The sequence below is a fragment of the Camelus bactrianus genome, chromosome 17, assembly GCF_048773025.1.
Source record: "Camelus bactrianus isolate YW-2024 breed Bactrian camel chromosome 17, ASM4877302v1, whole genome shotgun sequence".
NCBI classification, from domain to species: domain Eukaryota; kingdom Metazoa; phylum Chordata; class Mammalia; order Artiodactyla; family Camelidae; genus Camelus; species Camelus bactrianus.
This window is the reverse complement of record NC_133555.1, coordinates 36,895,117-36,911,260: the sequence shown is the minus strand read 5'-3', so window position 1 is coordinate 36,911,260 and position 16,144 is coordinate 36,895,117. Positions and strand designations below refer to the sequence as shown.

The 16,144-nt window shown below is 47.7% G+C and overlaps 1 long non-coding RNA gene across 1 annotated transcript; it reads left to right on the top strand.

Annotated features, from left to right (window-relative positions):
• The first annotated feature begins 1,266 nt into the window (after positions 1-1,266).
• LOC141573787 (uncharacterized) lies at positions 1,267-15,992 on the top strand. The gene is made up of 3 exons (XR_012500043.1): positions 1,267-7,511; positions 7,699-7,824; positions 15,573-15,992. It is a non-coding gene; the product is annotated as an uncharacterized LOC141573787 (long non-coding RNA).
• The last annotated feature ends 152 nt before the right edge of the window (positions 15,993-16,144 follow it).

Below are 16,144 nucleotides of genomic sequence, written 5' to 3'. Positions count from 1 at the left end.
TTCTGTAAGAGGATAAAACTTTCAAAACAAGAGCTCACTGGTGCTACTAAGAGATAGTTGGAGTAATGGAACAATTGAACAGAAAAATCTGATCCCTTGGGTGAGGCATGATCTCAGTCATTTATTAACTGTCTTGCTTAGGTCAAAAACTGGCCTCAACAAGTTCGCTTGCATTATGTCACTTCATTTCCACTATAACTCAAGAGAGAAAGAATTCTTCTCTCATAAATATGAAGAAACCCAGGTTCTGAGGTTCAATAATTTGCTTGGTTTCCACAGCTAATAAGTAGAAGAACCAGATGCAAACCCAGGTCTTCTGACCACCCACTGTGTCTGCCAGGCCCCTTACCTAATTGCCCATCTTGCTTCAAATACACAAGTCAGGAAAATTGAGATGCTGGCTGGAAGCTGGCATCCTGAGCAGAGTCTGGCCCAGGCTCCCCTCCTGTGAAGTCCTCCCAACTGGAAATCACAGCAGTGCCCTCTGAACAGGGACGGGTGGCAACTAAGGCCAGGAGCGCAGTGTTGGTCCCTTAGGACTGGAGGTGAAGGTTGTTGCCAGACTAGTAGAAGGCCCAGGCTCATGGGTGATGTCAGGGTTGTTCCATTGGGGAAATAAGTAAAGAGAGTTTGTGCACAGGGAAAGAGGTGGCCTTGAATCCCCTCAGCAAATGTCACGGCCACAGGAGCCAACTGTCTGCCAATAAAAATGAAATTGATCCCAGAGACCCTAAAACAGTAAGTGAGTGGGGAAACCTCATAGGCATGCCTCATCCCAACCTAAACAGACACCTTCAAGGAACTAGTGAAGGAAAATAGAGCACATCCAGTCAATGGAAGACGAGGCAGCAGGCAAAAAATCATTTTTTAAAAACGTGGAATATGGACATTTTCTTATGAATAAAGCAGTATACTTATACAATATGATCCCAACCATAATTGTTCTTTAAATTCCAACCCTGCAAAGAGAGAGAGAGAGAAATCTGTCCACAGATCATTGGTTACGTAACCTTATACGTAATCTTTCCTTCCGTCTACTTTTTTCTCGTTTTTCTGATGTCATATTTCCATATTGGGGGAAAACCATCAAAATCTACAATTTTGTGAAGATCCAGATGAGCTAAGGACCTGTCCCCTTGAATTGCCTTTTTTTCTCCCACTCAGGGTATCTGGCTGTCCATGAGGATGTGCCCTGGTTAGAATGTGCCCCTTCTGTTGCATAGAGTGGAATCCAGAGAAGCAAAAAGCATCCCCACGAAGGTATTGTTTGCACAGTCACTCAGTGTGGGTAGATGTGGGAAGCTCCGTCTCATCTCTCAGCCTGTGGTCTTGCAATCTGAGGACAGAAGTACAGAAAGTAACATTCCCTTCATGGGACTCTCCTGTCCTTACTGGACAAAGCAATTTGGTGGCCAAGAACATGCACTTTGGAGTCAGCCAGACCTCTGTTCTCTGAGGCTCTGTCACTTAAAACGTCATGACACAGGCAAGCCATGCAATCTCTCTGAACTTTTGTTTCAGCAAATGTAAAACCCAGGAGTAAAAATAATAGTACCCTGAGGTGTGAGGATGAAGTGAGATAATGTGTGTAAAGCACATGGCACATAGTATGTTCTCAGTGAATGGGAACTGTTTATTATAATCAGTCTTGCCTGGATAAGGATAGGTTGATGTCTAGAATGGGATTCTCTTTGGTCAAAAAGAAGAGAATGTTTAGAAAAGGATGACCCCAGGTACAAATGGCCGTCCTGGCCATCCCAGGCCTGTGAAGAAGAGTTTTAACCACCAAACTTGGAGGATTTTGATCCTGTTGACAGAACCTGCTATGTAGTGTTTTCAGCTCATGCCCTGAAACCTTAGTGTTTCCTACTCATGTTATGTAATTATAATATATGTTATATATTGCAATGCTTAGTACTATCTGCTCTCCATGTTCTGGGGCCATGCCTCCTCCTGGTTAGTTTCCATCTGTGTAACAGTGCTTTCTCCTTGGTGCTGGAGACCTTCTCTTCCTTACATGGTAGCCCAGTGTCATGAAGGCTTAACAAGGGTCCTGCAAGCTCCCAAACCTCCTTTGGGCCCCTCTCCTTCCAGCATCCTCTTCTGCCCCAGGACACGTGGACTGTGACATGGGAAGGGGTGGGTCAAGGGATGAAAGGCCAAGAGCTGGAAACGGCAGGTGTGACCCAGCCTGAGCCCTCAGATCAAGTCCATTTTGGCCTGGCTGCCTATGCCCAGAGTAGGTTTCCCTGAGCGGCCTCTGCTTTCTTCCCTCAACAGCAGTCATTGGAAGGGGAGCTTGGTTTTTGCTGGGGGGACCTCTTGACTGAGTGGAGTGGCCACCATTCTTGTTGCCTCTGCTGCTTTGGCTTGTATTTTACTGATTGATGGCCTGAGGCTGCTGGAAGCAGATGGCGCAGTGATGTGACCTGGAGGAGGCTTGGGCCGGGTGGAGAAGCCCACCTTGCAAGCTATTCATGGCCCAGGGGCTTCTCAGCAGGCCTCCAGCCCAAAAGCGGAGCATCAGAAGTTGGCTTTGGTCCTCATTTCTAGGTAGTTTGATTCCTGAACTGAGCCCAGGTCGGGGTTACAAGGCCACGAGCACACCCAGACAAGCAGCAGCATCCAACCGGGCTGACGGCCTTCCTGTTAGGCCAGAGTTGGCCGTTACACGGGCCAAAGAGGGCATGGTGCGTGCACCAGCTGCCCTGGCCTCCACTGCCAGCTGCCCTCTTGGTCTTTCTCCTCCAAGGAGGGAAGGGAAGGAGGCAGACAAGGCTACGGGGTCATTCTGTGCACCAGGCACCGTGCAAGGGGGTTTGCTACTGCTCTTAAATGCTCACATTGATGCTTACGAAGTGGGAATTATGACCCACATCCTATAAGGAAGGAAACTGAAGCCTAGGAAAGTGTAGCGAATTACCTGAGTCATGGCACTGGTGACTGTTCCAGCCAGGATTCAGCCCCAGGTCTGCCTTTCTGTTCACCGCTCGTGTTTTCTCCACAGCTCCAACCTGCCTTCCGGAAGGGAAGCGGTGGGGTGTCTTGGGAGGAAATATGTCTTGTTCTTGTTCTTTCTGACCCGGGAATTCTGAACTAGAGCTCTGGTAGGTATGTGGCCTGGCAGACTTGTCCCTCCTGGAGGAAGGGGGCTGAGCTTTTGTACCCTGAATCTGTCTGTCACTTGAGGGGGTGAGGGGTTAATAACTTTCTGGGCATCTTGGGATGAAGGGACTCCCATTGGCTTAGGGAAAGTTTCCAGAGAGGGACACAGATGGGCTGTCAGCAACCAGCATGCACAGGAGCTGGGGGACAGGCACTCCAGCCTGTGATGAGGAGCTGGGGGGCGGGAGGGCATCCAAGGTGACCACCATAAGAAGAAGGTGAGTCCAAGCCTGAGAAGCAGCGAGTCTGTGGGTAAGGAAAGGCTCTAGACAGAAGCAGAATCGCAAGAGACGTGGAGTGAGCACAGGATGGGATCAGGACAAGCTGAGACCCCTACTACCCTTACCCCCAACCCCACACCCTGCACCCTGCACCCTGCCCTCATGCCTGCCTGGGTGGCCTGAGGCAGTGCCCCGGCATTCAAGGCAGTGGGTGAGACCAACCTGGAAGGCATTATCATCCCCCTGTTGCAGATGACAAAACCACAGCTCAAACAGGCTATGACTTGCTTGAGGCCCTATGTTAAGTGGTGAAGTATCTTGACCCGCATTCTGTGCTCTTTTCACTTGGGGGCCCCACCCCCTCCCCTGCAGGAAAAGCCGGGTGTTACCGTCAGGCAAAATGTAGCTCAGGAGGTAGATGCTCTTAGTTGTGGAAGGCATGGGGTAGACAAAATGAGAAGAGTTTGTGTTCGCCTTTCTTCCTGTGAGAAGAGCAGGCAGAAAACATCTGTTTCATGGTCTGAGTCTCTGTCTGATGCTCAGAGGGTGGGCAGCCAAAGGCTCTCATCCAAGCTGATGAGTCTGGAGATCAGAATCTTAGGGTGACCAGCAGTGAGTAAGAGGGAGTCCCCCCGGGTGGGTGGGTGGTGACAGTGCCGGCAGGGAGCCTGGAGCAGCTAAGGGAAGGCCAGTCCTGTGGGCAGCGGCCTGGGAGCCAAGGGTGGGGCCAGCGATCGTCCAGAATGGTTGACCTCACTCCGGGTCTCCATCTTCTCTGCCCACGTGAGGGAGGGGATGCAGGGAATAACGAGGCCCCAGCCAGGCCTGCTGGGCCTGGAAACCACCAGTCATGACTCACCTCCCTTGGTCTCAAGCCCTGAACTTGAATTTCGCTTCTTGTCAGGCCTCTGGAAGAGCTGGCCTGTACCAGACACTCAGTGTGCAGGAGCCACAGCCTGAGATTCCCTGATACCAGCAACAGTAATAACATGTGCCATTTAATGAGGACTAATTATACACCAGGCCCTGTTCTGAGTGCCCTACCACAGTAGGGGCCCCACTCAAGACCACACATGGGAGGGTGGCAGAGCTGTGATTCCCACCTCGCTCCATTCCATTGCTTCCCAAAGGCCTTGGTGCAAACCAGCCCTCGAACATGCTGGGTTTTCCAAGATAGTCCTCATTTCTGGCCTTCCCTCCAGTTGTCCCCAAAGTACTATAGAACCTGCCAAGCTCACACTTGCTGTCTGTGGACACCTGGGTGAGCACATCCCTGGTGCCTGGGAAAGATCCGGGCTCTCTCTCTGAGCCTGGGACTGAACACCCCCAGGGAGCCATCTCTCCTGGCAGACAGACAGAGACTCCTCTGGGTCCCATCAGCGGGACCTAGAAGTCAGGGGGTCAATTTTGCTTCACTCCACGTACCGTGAGTAGAATCCCATGGAAGGGAGCAGGGGAGACCCAGCCTGGGCCTGTGGTCACAGTAAGAGCTACCTGGCCTCACAGCAGCCCAAGCCAGTGTCTTCTCCAAAACATCCTTTCCTTACACCACCGAAGAACCCCATCTGGGATTACTCAGGGATGGCCCGCCCTGGCCACACCCAAAGGTGGACTCGCTGGCCACACCTGCTGCAGCTGTGCCCTCATGGGCTGCTCTGAGGACCAGGAGGAGAACTGGGATCCTCCTTCGCAGACACTGTGAGGTGAGGGAGGAGTGTGAGTGTGTGGAGTGGACACTGGGGTCAACAGGGGAGGTGAAGGTGGTATATAATTCACAGGGCCTGGAATGTCATTCATCAGGGAAAATGCAACTCCCTTCCAGTAGAAACAGGGCCGAGGTGGGCTCCGGAGGCGGCTTGCTGTCAGCGGGCAGGACACACGGTGCCACCACGCAGAAATAGTCTAAGTAGGAACCTAAGCCAGGTGTCACCGAGTATCTCCATTATTAGTTGTCAGTTTCCAGGAAATACGTTAGCTTTCTAGTAATGCTATAATTGACTTTTTTTTATGGCCTGAACGTTTGTGTCCCCCTACAATTCCTATATTGAAACTGTGCTTCCCAATGTTATGGAATTAACAGGTGGGGCTTTGGAGTTTAACTAGGATAAGGTGAATTCACGAGGATGCAGCCCTCGTGAATGGGGTTAGTGTCCTCATGAGAGTCAGGAGAGAGCTTGCTTCTGCTCTGCATTCGGCCTTGTGAGGACACAAGATGTCAGCCATCTGCAACCTGGAAGATGGTTCTCACCAGAACCCCACCACACTGGCACCCTGATCTCACACGTCAGCCCCCAGGACTGCGAGAAGTCACTTTCTGTTTATCAGCCACCCAGTCGAGGGTACTCTGTTATAGCAGCCGTAACCAAGACAACTACTGTCGTCTCAGGCATCAGCAAACATCTTAGGAGTCAGTCCCCCTCTTAGGGAACATAGTGACCTCTTAGTTACCAGTTGCCTCGTTATGACCCATAGCACCTTAGTGGTCTGCTGGTGTCTTGATTGTCCAGCAGTCTCCTTTAGCAATAATTTCTTTTTAATTATCAGCTAACTGATAATGTAACTATAATAGATAAACCCCTAAACCTCGCTGGGTTCACACGGCAAACTGGTTCTCACTCCCGTAAGTGTAATTCTCTGGAGAAGGGAGCAGAGGAGGGATTCTATTCCATTCTACTCCAGCTTGTCAGAGGAACCCAGGCTGACGGAGCCTCTGCCATCTTGACCTCTTGGCTCTCAAGGTTGCCCTGGACATTGATGTCAAGCCCGCAGACACGGAGAGAGGGAGATGGAATCTCACAAGGAGGTTTTTATGGGCCGGGTCTGGAAGCGGCAGACATCACTCTGCCCACTTTCTCTTGGCCAGAATTTGGTCACCTGGTCTCAGGGGGCTGGAAGATATGGTCCTGGCTGGGCAAACAGTTCCCAGCAACAACTCTGCACAAGGGAATGGGAAGCCTCATCTCCAGTGGGCAGCTAGCTGCCCCCGTGCCCAAACTCTTGGTTGTCAGTGTACATCTTAGTTGTCTTCTAAATATCTCAGTGATCTGCTGACACCTGGGTTTACAGGCATCTCCTGAGCGATGACTGTTTACCTTCTGAATCTGTGAAAGCTGCTAATTGTGGCTCTGAAATAGTTTGCAGTCAGACTCCTCCATCTCCTGCCTGCCCAGTGCAGCCCTGCCCTCTGTCCCAGACTCCAGGCCTTGCTCCAGAAATGGACGAAGTCACAGACCTGCTTTGTGCCACTTTATAAATGACCCGTTTTTACTCCAAGGTCTGTTGGTTGGTCTCCAGTTCTCCCCACTCTCCTCCCTCCGTGAGATTCACACGTTGGTTAGTGGAGACAGTTTGCTGTGTTTTGCGGTTTGGAGGGTGTAGGGCATTTTAAAAGGTAGAGAAAGGCAGGTTTCCCACACGCCCTGCAGGAAACCTGGGAAATTCTTCAGATTCCTGTTTCTGAAGGGTCAGGGCTGTTTATTCAGGGTGGAAACGTGACACAGCCCTAAATGCTTCACCGGGTTTTGGTCCTTGGGGGACTTATACCTCGCCCCACAACTCAACACACACTCTCCCCACACACACACACACTCCACACACACACACACACACTCCACACACACAAACTCCTCACACACACTCCTCTCACACACACCACACACACACACTCCTCTCACACACTCCCCCCACACAAACTCCTCACACACTTCGTACACATACAACACATACACACATAGCACATGAACACACACCCCACCTCAACACACACACAGCCCACACACAACACACACATACCACATACATACAACACACTCAACACATCACACATACATGCTATACCACACACACCACATAACACACCCGATACCACACACACCAACATACAACACACGTACGAGGCCAAGCGCTAGGCTCGGCACTCCGGCACTCCATAAGTGCTTAGAACATGACAGCAACCTTCTGCTTCCCGCTGTTGCCTTGTTTTCCTGGCCTGAGAGGGGCCCTGTGGGAGGGAGCAGAGGGGGAGAGGATGGGTCAGAGGCCTGACCTTGGTTCCCTGCTTTCCCCTCCGGCAGCCCTCCCTTCCCCTTCCCTGCGGCCACTCACAGGTGGTCACAGGTGGGGCAGGTGAGCTGAGGCACAACCCTGGGGCGGGGCAGGGGTCAGAGGTCTGGGCCGTGGCCAGCCTGGGGTAGCAACAAACATAAGCCTCCCACAGGGTAGCCTTGGGGTCAGGGAGAGGCAGAGGCGGGAGTGGAGTGGGGGGAGAGGGAGGCGTCCTCACTTTCCAGATCCCATCTCTTTTTTTATCCAGGTGATGATCTTTCCCAGAGACGGAGTGGTCAGTGCAAGAGCCAGGAACACGAGCTGGAGGCTGCTCCCCTCCCCGCACCTTGTGTCCGTCCTCCTGGGAGAGCAGTAGCTCCGGGACAGATTGCAGGTAAGGATAGAGAACCCCAGGTCCCCTGCAACCAGGTCACCTGCAGGGCTGAGCACCCCTGCATCGGCTGCCGCAGCCCCACAGGCTGCCATAAACCCCTGAGCAGCTGGACTTTGCTCTGTGCTGTGCTAAGAAAATACACCTGAAAATGAACAGTTAATGGCAGCATTTTGTTTATTTGTGGTACTTAAGATACTGGTGCACTTTAAAATTGATGATGTCTTTTCTTTCTTTTTTTTTTTTTTAATTTTTGGGCTTTGTTGTGTTTTTTCCAAGGGGTGGGGGATGAGATTTGTTTGTTTAAATGGAGGTACTGGGGATTGAACCAAGGGCCTCCTGCATGCCAAGCACACACTCTAGCACTAAGCTATACCCTCCCCGATGATGTCTTAAAATTTGATGAAATATGAACATGTATTCCGTTTGTGTCTACTGAATACCTTGAGTTAACCTCTTAAGATGGCATTGGCCCCACTGTATTGACATCATGCTGGTGTCTATTTTCCCCACAAGACCACTTCCTTGAAGACTGAGCGGTACCTTGGTGACCTTCAAGTCTCCAGACCTAGCACCGTACACAGTAGGGCAGCTTGTTAATGGTCTGACATCCTGTGGGTTTGGGTAGTCTCCGGCTCCTGTGTACCGTCCACAAAGGTGCTTGCTCATTTGTTTTCTGGGAGAATGGAAAGAGTTTGAAATCCCTAGACTGCTTCTTCAGTAAGGCTACAGGTGTGGTTGTGTAGGTTGTACACTGCACAAAGGTTTTCGGTCAGGGAGGCTAGTGGGACTGAAATCCTGCTCTGCTGGCCAAGCCATGTGCCGATAAGCGCCCAGAGCACGCAGGGTTGTAGAAATACGCTCTGGAGGTGTTCGGGATTTGCTCCTCCACCGTTAAGCAAAATCTTCCCTGCAGTGCCTCTCACCTTAGGAGTCCTTAGCAGCAGGTCAGGATGGGCTGAAAGACTGACCTTCAACATTGATCCAAAGTCTTGAAGTGATTCCAAGGGTCGAGAAGTGGTCACAGACTTTTGGGTGAGGCTGGGTGGTGCAGGACAATGTTGAGTTCTGATTCTGGCCCTAAGTGGGCTCGGTGACCTTGAGCAAGTTGTGAAACTCAGCAGAAGTTTTTATCTCCTTAGTTACAAAATTGACCCAGTGATGCCAACTGTTGGGTGAGATGCGTGTCCTGGGTGGGAAAACTGCTGAAAATAGTCAGGGGATATTTTGTAAACTGGAAACTGCTGAGCAGTAAATGACAATCTGGAGGTTTCTCTGCCGGGAGAACAAAAGGATGGCAACAGGATGGTTTCCTGCTCGGCCTTTCGGTTAAGGCTTCGGTTCTGGCTCCTCTCGCCTGGGCTGCCAAGAGTCACTGTTGAGCGTTAGCCACCGGGCCTTATTGGAGCGCATCAGCCTCTTGCAAATATAATCTGTGTGTGTCTTAAAGTCTTGATTGTCAAGAGCTGGGCTGACCCCAGGGACTGGAAGCCCCCAGGGGAGGGAGCTTCGACCAAAGGCCACATGGAGATAGTGTGAGAAGGCAGTGAGGAGCTGCTGGGGGAAGCTCTATGGGTTTGTTTGTTTGTTTATTATTTTATTTTTCCTATGGATTTATTTTAAGGCTGGAAAGAAGGAGCCATGTGGGAGCAAACTGTGGTGCAGTAATCGGGGTCCAGCAGTCCCAGAGCTTTACTTGAGTATTTCCCCTGAGGCAGGAATGAAAAGGAACTAAGGTTTCTATTTACCACAATGCTGGGGTCACAGTCCAGGGGAACCAAGCCAGGAGACGGGTGGGGGACAGCCATGTGTTTAGACCAATAAGAGCCTGTTGCCCTGTTGGTGGTTCTGGACCCTCGCTATGAATCACAATGCAATGGAAATGGAATAATGCCAGATTGGAAAACAGTAGCCCAGGGGCCAGTAGCTTATAAATAAAGTTTTATTGGAACACTACCATGCTCGATTATTTATGAATTTTCTGTGGCTGTTTTTGCACAGAGTTCAGTAGTTGTGACAGAGACTCTGTGGCCCACAGAGCCTAAAATATTTATTATCTGGCTCCGCCCAGAGAACGTTTGTTGAACCTCAGAATGATGGATGGGGCATTGGGCTTGGGGAGTCCGAACACTCAGGTTTGAGTTCTGTGCACCTGTTCCTTATCTGGTGCCCTCAGGCAAAGCTTGAGTCTCTCCAAGCTTCGTTTCTTTACCTGTGAAACTGAGTGGTACTTAATGCCCGTTCTACCCAGTTGTCGTGGGCATTGAATAGATAATATATTTATTAAATCTCTGTGAATTATTTTTAGTGGTTATTTTAGATATTACAATATGCACCCTTACCTGATAGTCGTCTTCCTTGAGTTAATGTTGTAGCACTTCTCAGTGAACACACTGAACTGTTTTTACAACAGTATCCCCTTCTTTTTGTCCAATTATGGGCCACGGTCAAACTATTTCTATATATTTTATAAATGCCACACAAATTGATTATTATTTTTATTTTAAACAGCCAACAGTCTTTAAGGGAATTTTAAAAAGAAAAAATTTGTCTTTTATATTTGCCCAAATTCTTGCCATTTATTGTGTTCTTTTTTTTTTTTTTAATTGAAGTATAGTTGATCTACAATGTTGTATCAGTTTCTGGTATACAACCTAGTGATTCAGTTATACACATATATATTCTTTTCCATTATAGGTTATTACAAGATACTGAATAGAGTTCCCTGTGCTGTATACAGTAGGACCTTGTTTCCATTTCTTGTGTTCTTGATTCTTTGTGCAGATCTGGTCTTCAATCAGAAACAATTTCCCGTTGACTTAGAGGGTTTTCTTTAGTGTTTCTTACAGTGCTTCTGCTGGCAGTAAATTCTCTCAGTTTTTCTCAGCTTTTGTTTGTCTGGGGAAAGAAATCCTTTCCCTATACTTTCACTGGATATAGACCTTTTGGTAACAATCTTTTCTTTCAACATTTTAAATGCCATTCCGTTGGTTTCTGGCTTTCATTGTTTCTGATGAAACTTAGTTATTATTCTTTCTGTTGTTCTATTGAAGATGTCCTCTTTCCTTTGGCTACTGTTAAGGTTTTCTCTTTAACTCTGTATTTCAGTGGTTTAAGCCGGATATCTCTAGATGTGGTTTTCTTTGTCTTGTTTTGTTGTTGGTGGTTTTTTTTTTTTTTTTTTTTTGGCCTGCTTGGGGTTCATGAGGCATCTGAGAGTTATCTTTCAACAATTTGGGAAAATTCTTAGCTATTAAATCTTCAAATAGTTCTTCTGCCCCAGTTTCCCTCTCCTCTCTATCTTATATGTCACTTACATATATCTGGGACCATTGATACTGTCTTGCAGTCCTCTGATGCTCTGTTTTGGTCTTTTTTTTTCCCCCCTTCTTTTCTTTCTTTTTTGAACAATATATTTGCATGCAGTTGAAAGAAATAATATAAACAGATCCTGTACCATTGACCCATTTTCCCCCAATGTTAACCTCGTGCAGAACTGTAGTACACTATCACACCCAGGATAGTGAAATTAATACAACCCACCGATCAGATCAGATTTCCCCAGTTTTACTTGCAGTGATCTGGTGTATGTGTGTGTTTGTGTGTGTTTAGTCCAACGCAGTTTGATCGCAAAGTAGGTTCCTGTGTCCACCACCACAGTCAAGATACAGAACAGTTCCATCACTATAAGGGTCCCTTATGTTACTCTTTTATAACCACCTCACCTCCCTACCACATCCCCACCCCATCCTTAACCCCTGACAATAGCCAGCCTGTTCTCCATCTCTATAATTTTATCATTTCAAGAATGTTACATAAATGGAATCAGATGGTATGTAGCCTCTGGGACTGCCTTTTTTTTTACTCAGAACAATTCCCTTGAAATTCATCCAAGTTCTTGCATTTATCAATACTTCATTCCTTTTTATTACTGAGATGCATTCCATGGTATGCACATCCTATCTGAAGGACATCTGAGTTGTTTCCAGTTTTTGGCTATTACCAATAAAGCTGCCATGAACATTCATGTACATACTTTTGTGTGAACATAAGTTTTTATTTCTCTGGGATAAATGCCCAAGAGTACAATTCCTGGGTCATATGGTAATTGTATATTTACTGGCATGTTTTTGAATTCACTGATTCTTTTTTATCCTGCATCTAGTCTACTGTTAAACTTATATAATGAATTCTTCATTTCAGATACTATATACTTTAACTTTAAATTTTCCATTTGATTTTTTAAAATAAGTTTTCATTTTTCTGTTGAATTAGTCCATTTTTTCCTATATATGTCTATCTTTTTACACGAATTCTTTAAGATATTTCAAGGTTTTTGAAAATACCTTGTCTGCTGATCCCAACATCTACATTATGTGTGGATTTGTTTCTTAATTTTTTTTAATTGAGGTACAGTTGATTTACAATGTTATGTTAGATGTACAGCAAAGTGATTCAATTATACATACATATATATATTCTTATTCAGATTCTTTTCCATTATAGGTTCTACATTCAAGATATTGAATATAGTTCCCTGTGCTTTACAGTAGGTCCTTGCTGGTTATCTATTTTATTTACAGTAGTGTGTATATGTTAAATCCTCAAATCCTAATTTATCCCTCCGCACATCCTTTCCCCTCTGGTAACCGTAAGTTTGTTTTCTACGTCTGTGAGTCTGTTTCTGTTTTGTAAATAAGTTCATTTATATCGTTGTTTTAGATTCCACATGTAAGTGATATCATATGGTATTTGTCTTTCTCTGTCTGACTTGCTTCACTTAGTGTGACGTCTCCAGGTCCATCCATGTTGCTGCAAATAGCAGTATTTCATTCTTTTTTATAGCTGAGTAGTACTCCATTGTATCAATATAGTACATCTTTTTTATGCAGTCATCTGTCAATGGACATTAGGTTGTTTCCATGTCTTGGCTATTGTAAGCAGTGCTGCTATGAACTTTGGGATGTGTGTATCTTTTTGAATTAGTTTTCTCTAAATATATGTCCAGTAGTAGGATTGCTGGATCATATAGCAACTCTACTTTCAGTTTTTTAAGGAACCTCCATACTGTTCTCCATAGTGGCTGCACCAATTTACATTCCCACCAACAGTGTAGGAGGGTTCCCTTTTCTCCATATGTGGGTCCGTTTCTATTACTTGTTTTTTTCCTGATGAAGGATCACATTTTCCTGCTTCTTCACATGTCTTATAATTTTTTTTTCAATGTATTCCAGACATAGGTATAAAAGCAAAATAGAGAATGAGGTGGAAATGTCCCCCCCCCAAAAGGACTTGCCCTGTCTTCTGTCAGGAAGCTGTGGAGGGGGCTGGCCTCTTCACCTGCTCAGGAGTCGAACTCTCCAGGGGCTCAGTCATAGCTTTAGTGGTTTCAGTTCACTTAGTTTCAAGTCTTGAGTGGGTATCTGGCCCCTCCCTTCAGCAGATATGGTCTCTGAACAGGTGGCTAAGGAGATATGGCAACTCTGAGTGTCACCCCCAGAAAGTCTTTTAGGACATTCTTTTTTACCAGGCCAACCACTATTCATCTACAAGGCTTCCCTCCAGGAAGCCTTCCCAGAACCTTCAGGCCATGGCAGAGTTCTTCCCCCACCACCTTCCACCATGCCTTTGCCTTTGAAATGACCTGGGCTTTGACTCTCCCCTGCCCCCTCTCCCTCCTCACCACACGCGTTATGTCTCATCCCTCTCTGATTTCCATCAATAATGAGTGGCTGTGAATTGGGTCAAAAAGCTAATACCTATTAAATATTTTTTGAATGGACATGTAAGTTTTTGGAGGAGCACATTAACAGAGGGGTGGAGGTTCAACACGGCATTTAGAACATGGTTTTCACTGAGTCAAGCCCAGAGCAGAGAGGACCTTGACCAGTACACCCAGCCCTTCTGAAGGATGCGGCTCTATCAAGTAGTTATTTAAAAGGAGACAATAAAGTGATCAAAGGCAGGGAAAGCAACACTAACCTTGATCAGCAGGTTTTGAGGATGTTATGGGAGGAGAAGCATGTTTGGAGCATTGTGTACATATCTAGATGGAACTAAGGAATTCCCTTGAGAAAGAAAAGAAGATTTAGGCATTGTCTTCCCATCCTGGAGGGTGAGCAGCGGGTAACCCAGAGATGGCCATCCTCACTTCCTCACTGACCGAGGACGGCACATTAGCACGTAGTTGGTCTCACTTTGTGAACTTGTTTCCAACAATGTTTCCATTGGTACACATGTCAGGGTCAGAAATCAGACATGATGAAAAGGAGGGTGAGCCACCCACTCTGCAGGAACATGATGAGCCCCAGTTCTGAACGATGGGTCCCAGAGAGTGGTTATGAGTTCCCTGACATAGGAGACAGAAGCAGATGCAGCAAGATGATGTCCAAGTGAAATGCTAGTCTACTGGCTTTTACTAGGGTAGGGTGATGAGGACTAATGGGAGATCTCTGGCTTCAGGGGGGCAGTGGGAATCAGTCAGGTGAAAACTAGAAGGTAGTGTGGTCCCAGCAGAGGGAACAGCCTGTACAAATGCTAGGTGATGGGAAAGGACTCAGCGTCCTTGAAGAACTGAAAGGCAAGAGTGACCAGGACATAGTGAGTGAGAGCAGGGGACCATGAAGATGTGGATGGGAGCTCATTTAGCTGTGTTAAAGATTCTGGATTTATTTGAGGTTGATGCTATTTGCAGCTCAAGAATGCTGACTGCAATGAATGTTGGATGAAATCATGAGTGACTGGGTGAATGAGTACATATTATCAAGTAAAGTGATGAGAGGCACACAGACATAAAAATGGAGACCCAAGTAATTTCATTTATTGAAGAAGGGACAGTGAGACTCTCAGTGGAGATCAGAGATGCTGAGAATTTCTCTCCTGGGTGACACCATGGGAATCAGAATGTTCCTGGCTGCAGATGAAGAATCCTCTTTTGCCCAGGGCCCTGGCCTGCTCCTGCTGTGTCACAGAAGAGGAGAAGGAAGCCCTGCTGAGCTGGGGCTGCCACCATCTGTGACCCACACAGGAGACCAGCTTCTCAGCCCTCCCCCTTCCTCTCAGGTTCGCTGCCTGCATTGGGAAGAGATACCCCCACACACAAGAGCAGCGGGGCCTCTGAGATCCAGGGCAGCCCTGAGGGGGAGATGAGACTCAAATAATGTTCTTCTCTAAACACTGCCCCGAGGAAGGCCGTTCGAGGCCTGTGGGCATCCACACTTGCACAGCAAGATGACCCGTCATCACGGTTAAGATGCTGCCCAGCGCCGAACCTCCGCTCCAACCTCTGCTATCCTTCCTTTCCCTCTCAGTTTGGAATCCAGATGTAGGCCTGTTTTTCCATGCACACTTGGGGTGAGGGCTGTACACGTACACTTGAAGGAGGCGCATTTTCAGCCGAGGTGACCCACTGCTGCCCAGGAGATGATGACACTTCATCACAGCCTGTCATCTGGGCTCCTCTCTTCTCCCTATTTTAAAATTCACTCATGAGCATGACTACCTGGGGTGAAGGTTTAGCTGCGAGTGTTTCTCACTGATTTAGAATAAACCCCGTGGGGGAAGGATATAGCTCAAGCGGTAGAGTGTATTCTTAGCATGCAGGAGGTCCTGGGTTCAATCACCAGCACCTCCTCTAAAAATAAATAAACCTAATTACTTCTACCATTCCCACCAAAATAAAATAATTAGATAATACAATGATAAATTTTATATATATATATATATATATATATATTTTTTTTTTTTTTTAGAATAAACCCAGAAACCCCTACAAGCCCTAGGAAGCTGCATCCGTCTCCCAGCCGCGCCCCGCCCCCGACAGAGCTCGGCCCCGCCCTCTTTCAGTTCCGGGCGGGTGAGCACCGCCCCGCACGCCCCGCCCACCCGCTCGGTCCAGAGGCCCAGCCACCCTGCCTCAGGTTCTTCCCCTTTGCCTCTAGCACCCTCCTGGTTGAACCGACACCTCCTCACCGAGTCCTTGCTGCCTATCCCACTCCTCACCTAAGCCTCGTGCCTCCTGCCCCACTGCACTCACAGGAAGGTGTCCTTTGCCCTCCCCAGCACTTTTTACAACTTCTCCATCCATTCATGTGACTGTCCCGTGTGCCTGTCTCCTGTTAGCCCGAGGCTCCCGGGGGCCGCGAGAACACCTACTTCCTTCCCGTGGCTCATCCAGCACGTAGCACAGGGCAAGGCACTGAGTAGGTGCAAGTCCGTATTTGTTGAATGAATGAATGGACTGTTATTACAATGCCTTTTCCAGTCTGCCTCACTGCGGGATTCTGACTGAGTTCAGGAAGCTGAGCTGGTTGAGAGGGAGCTG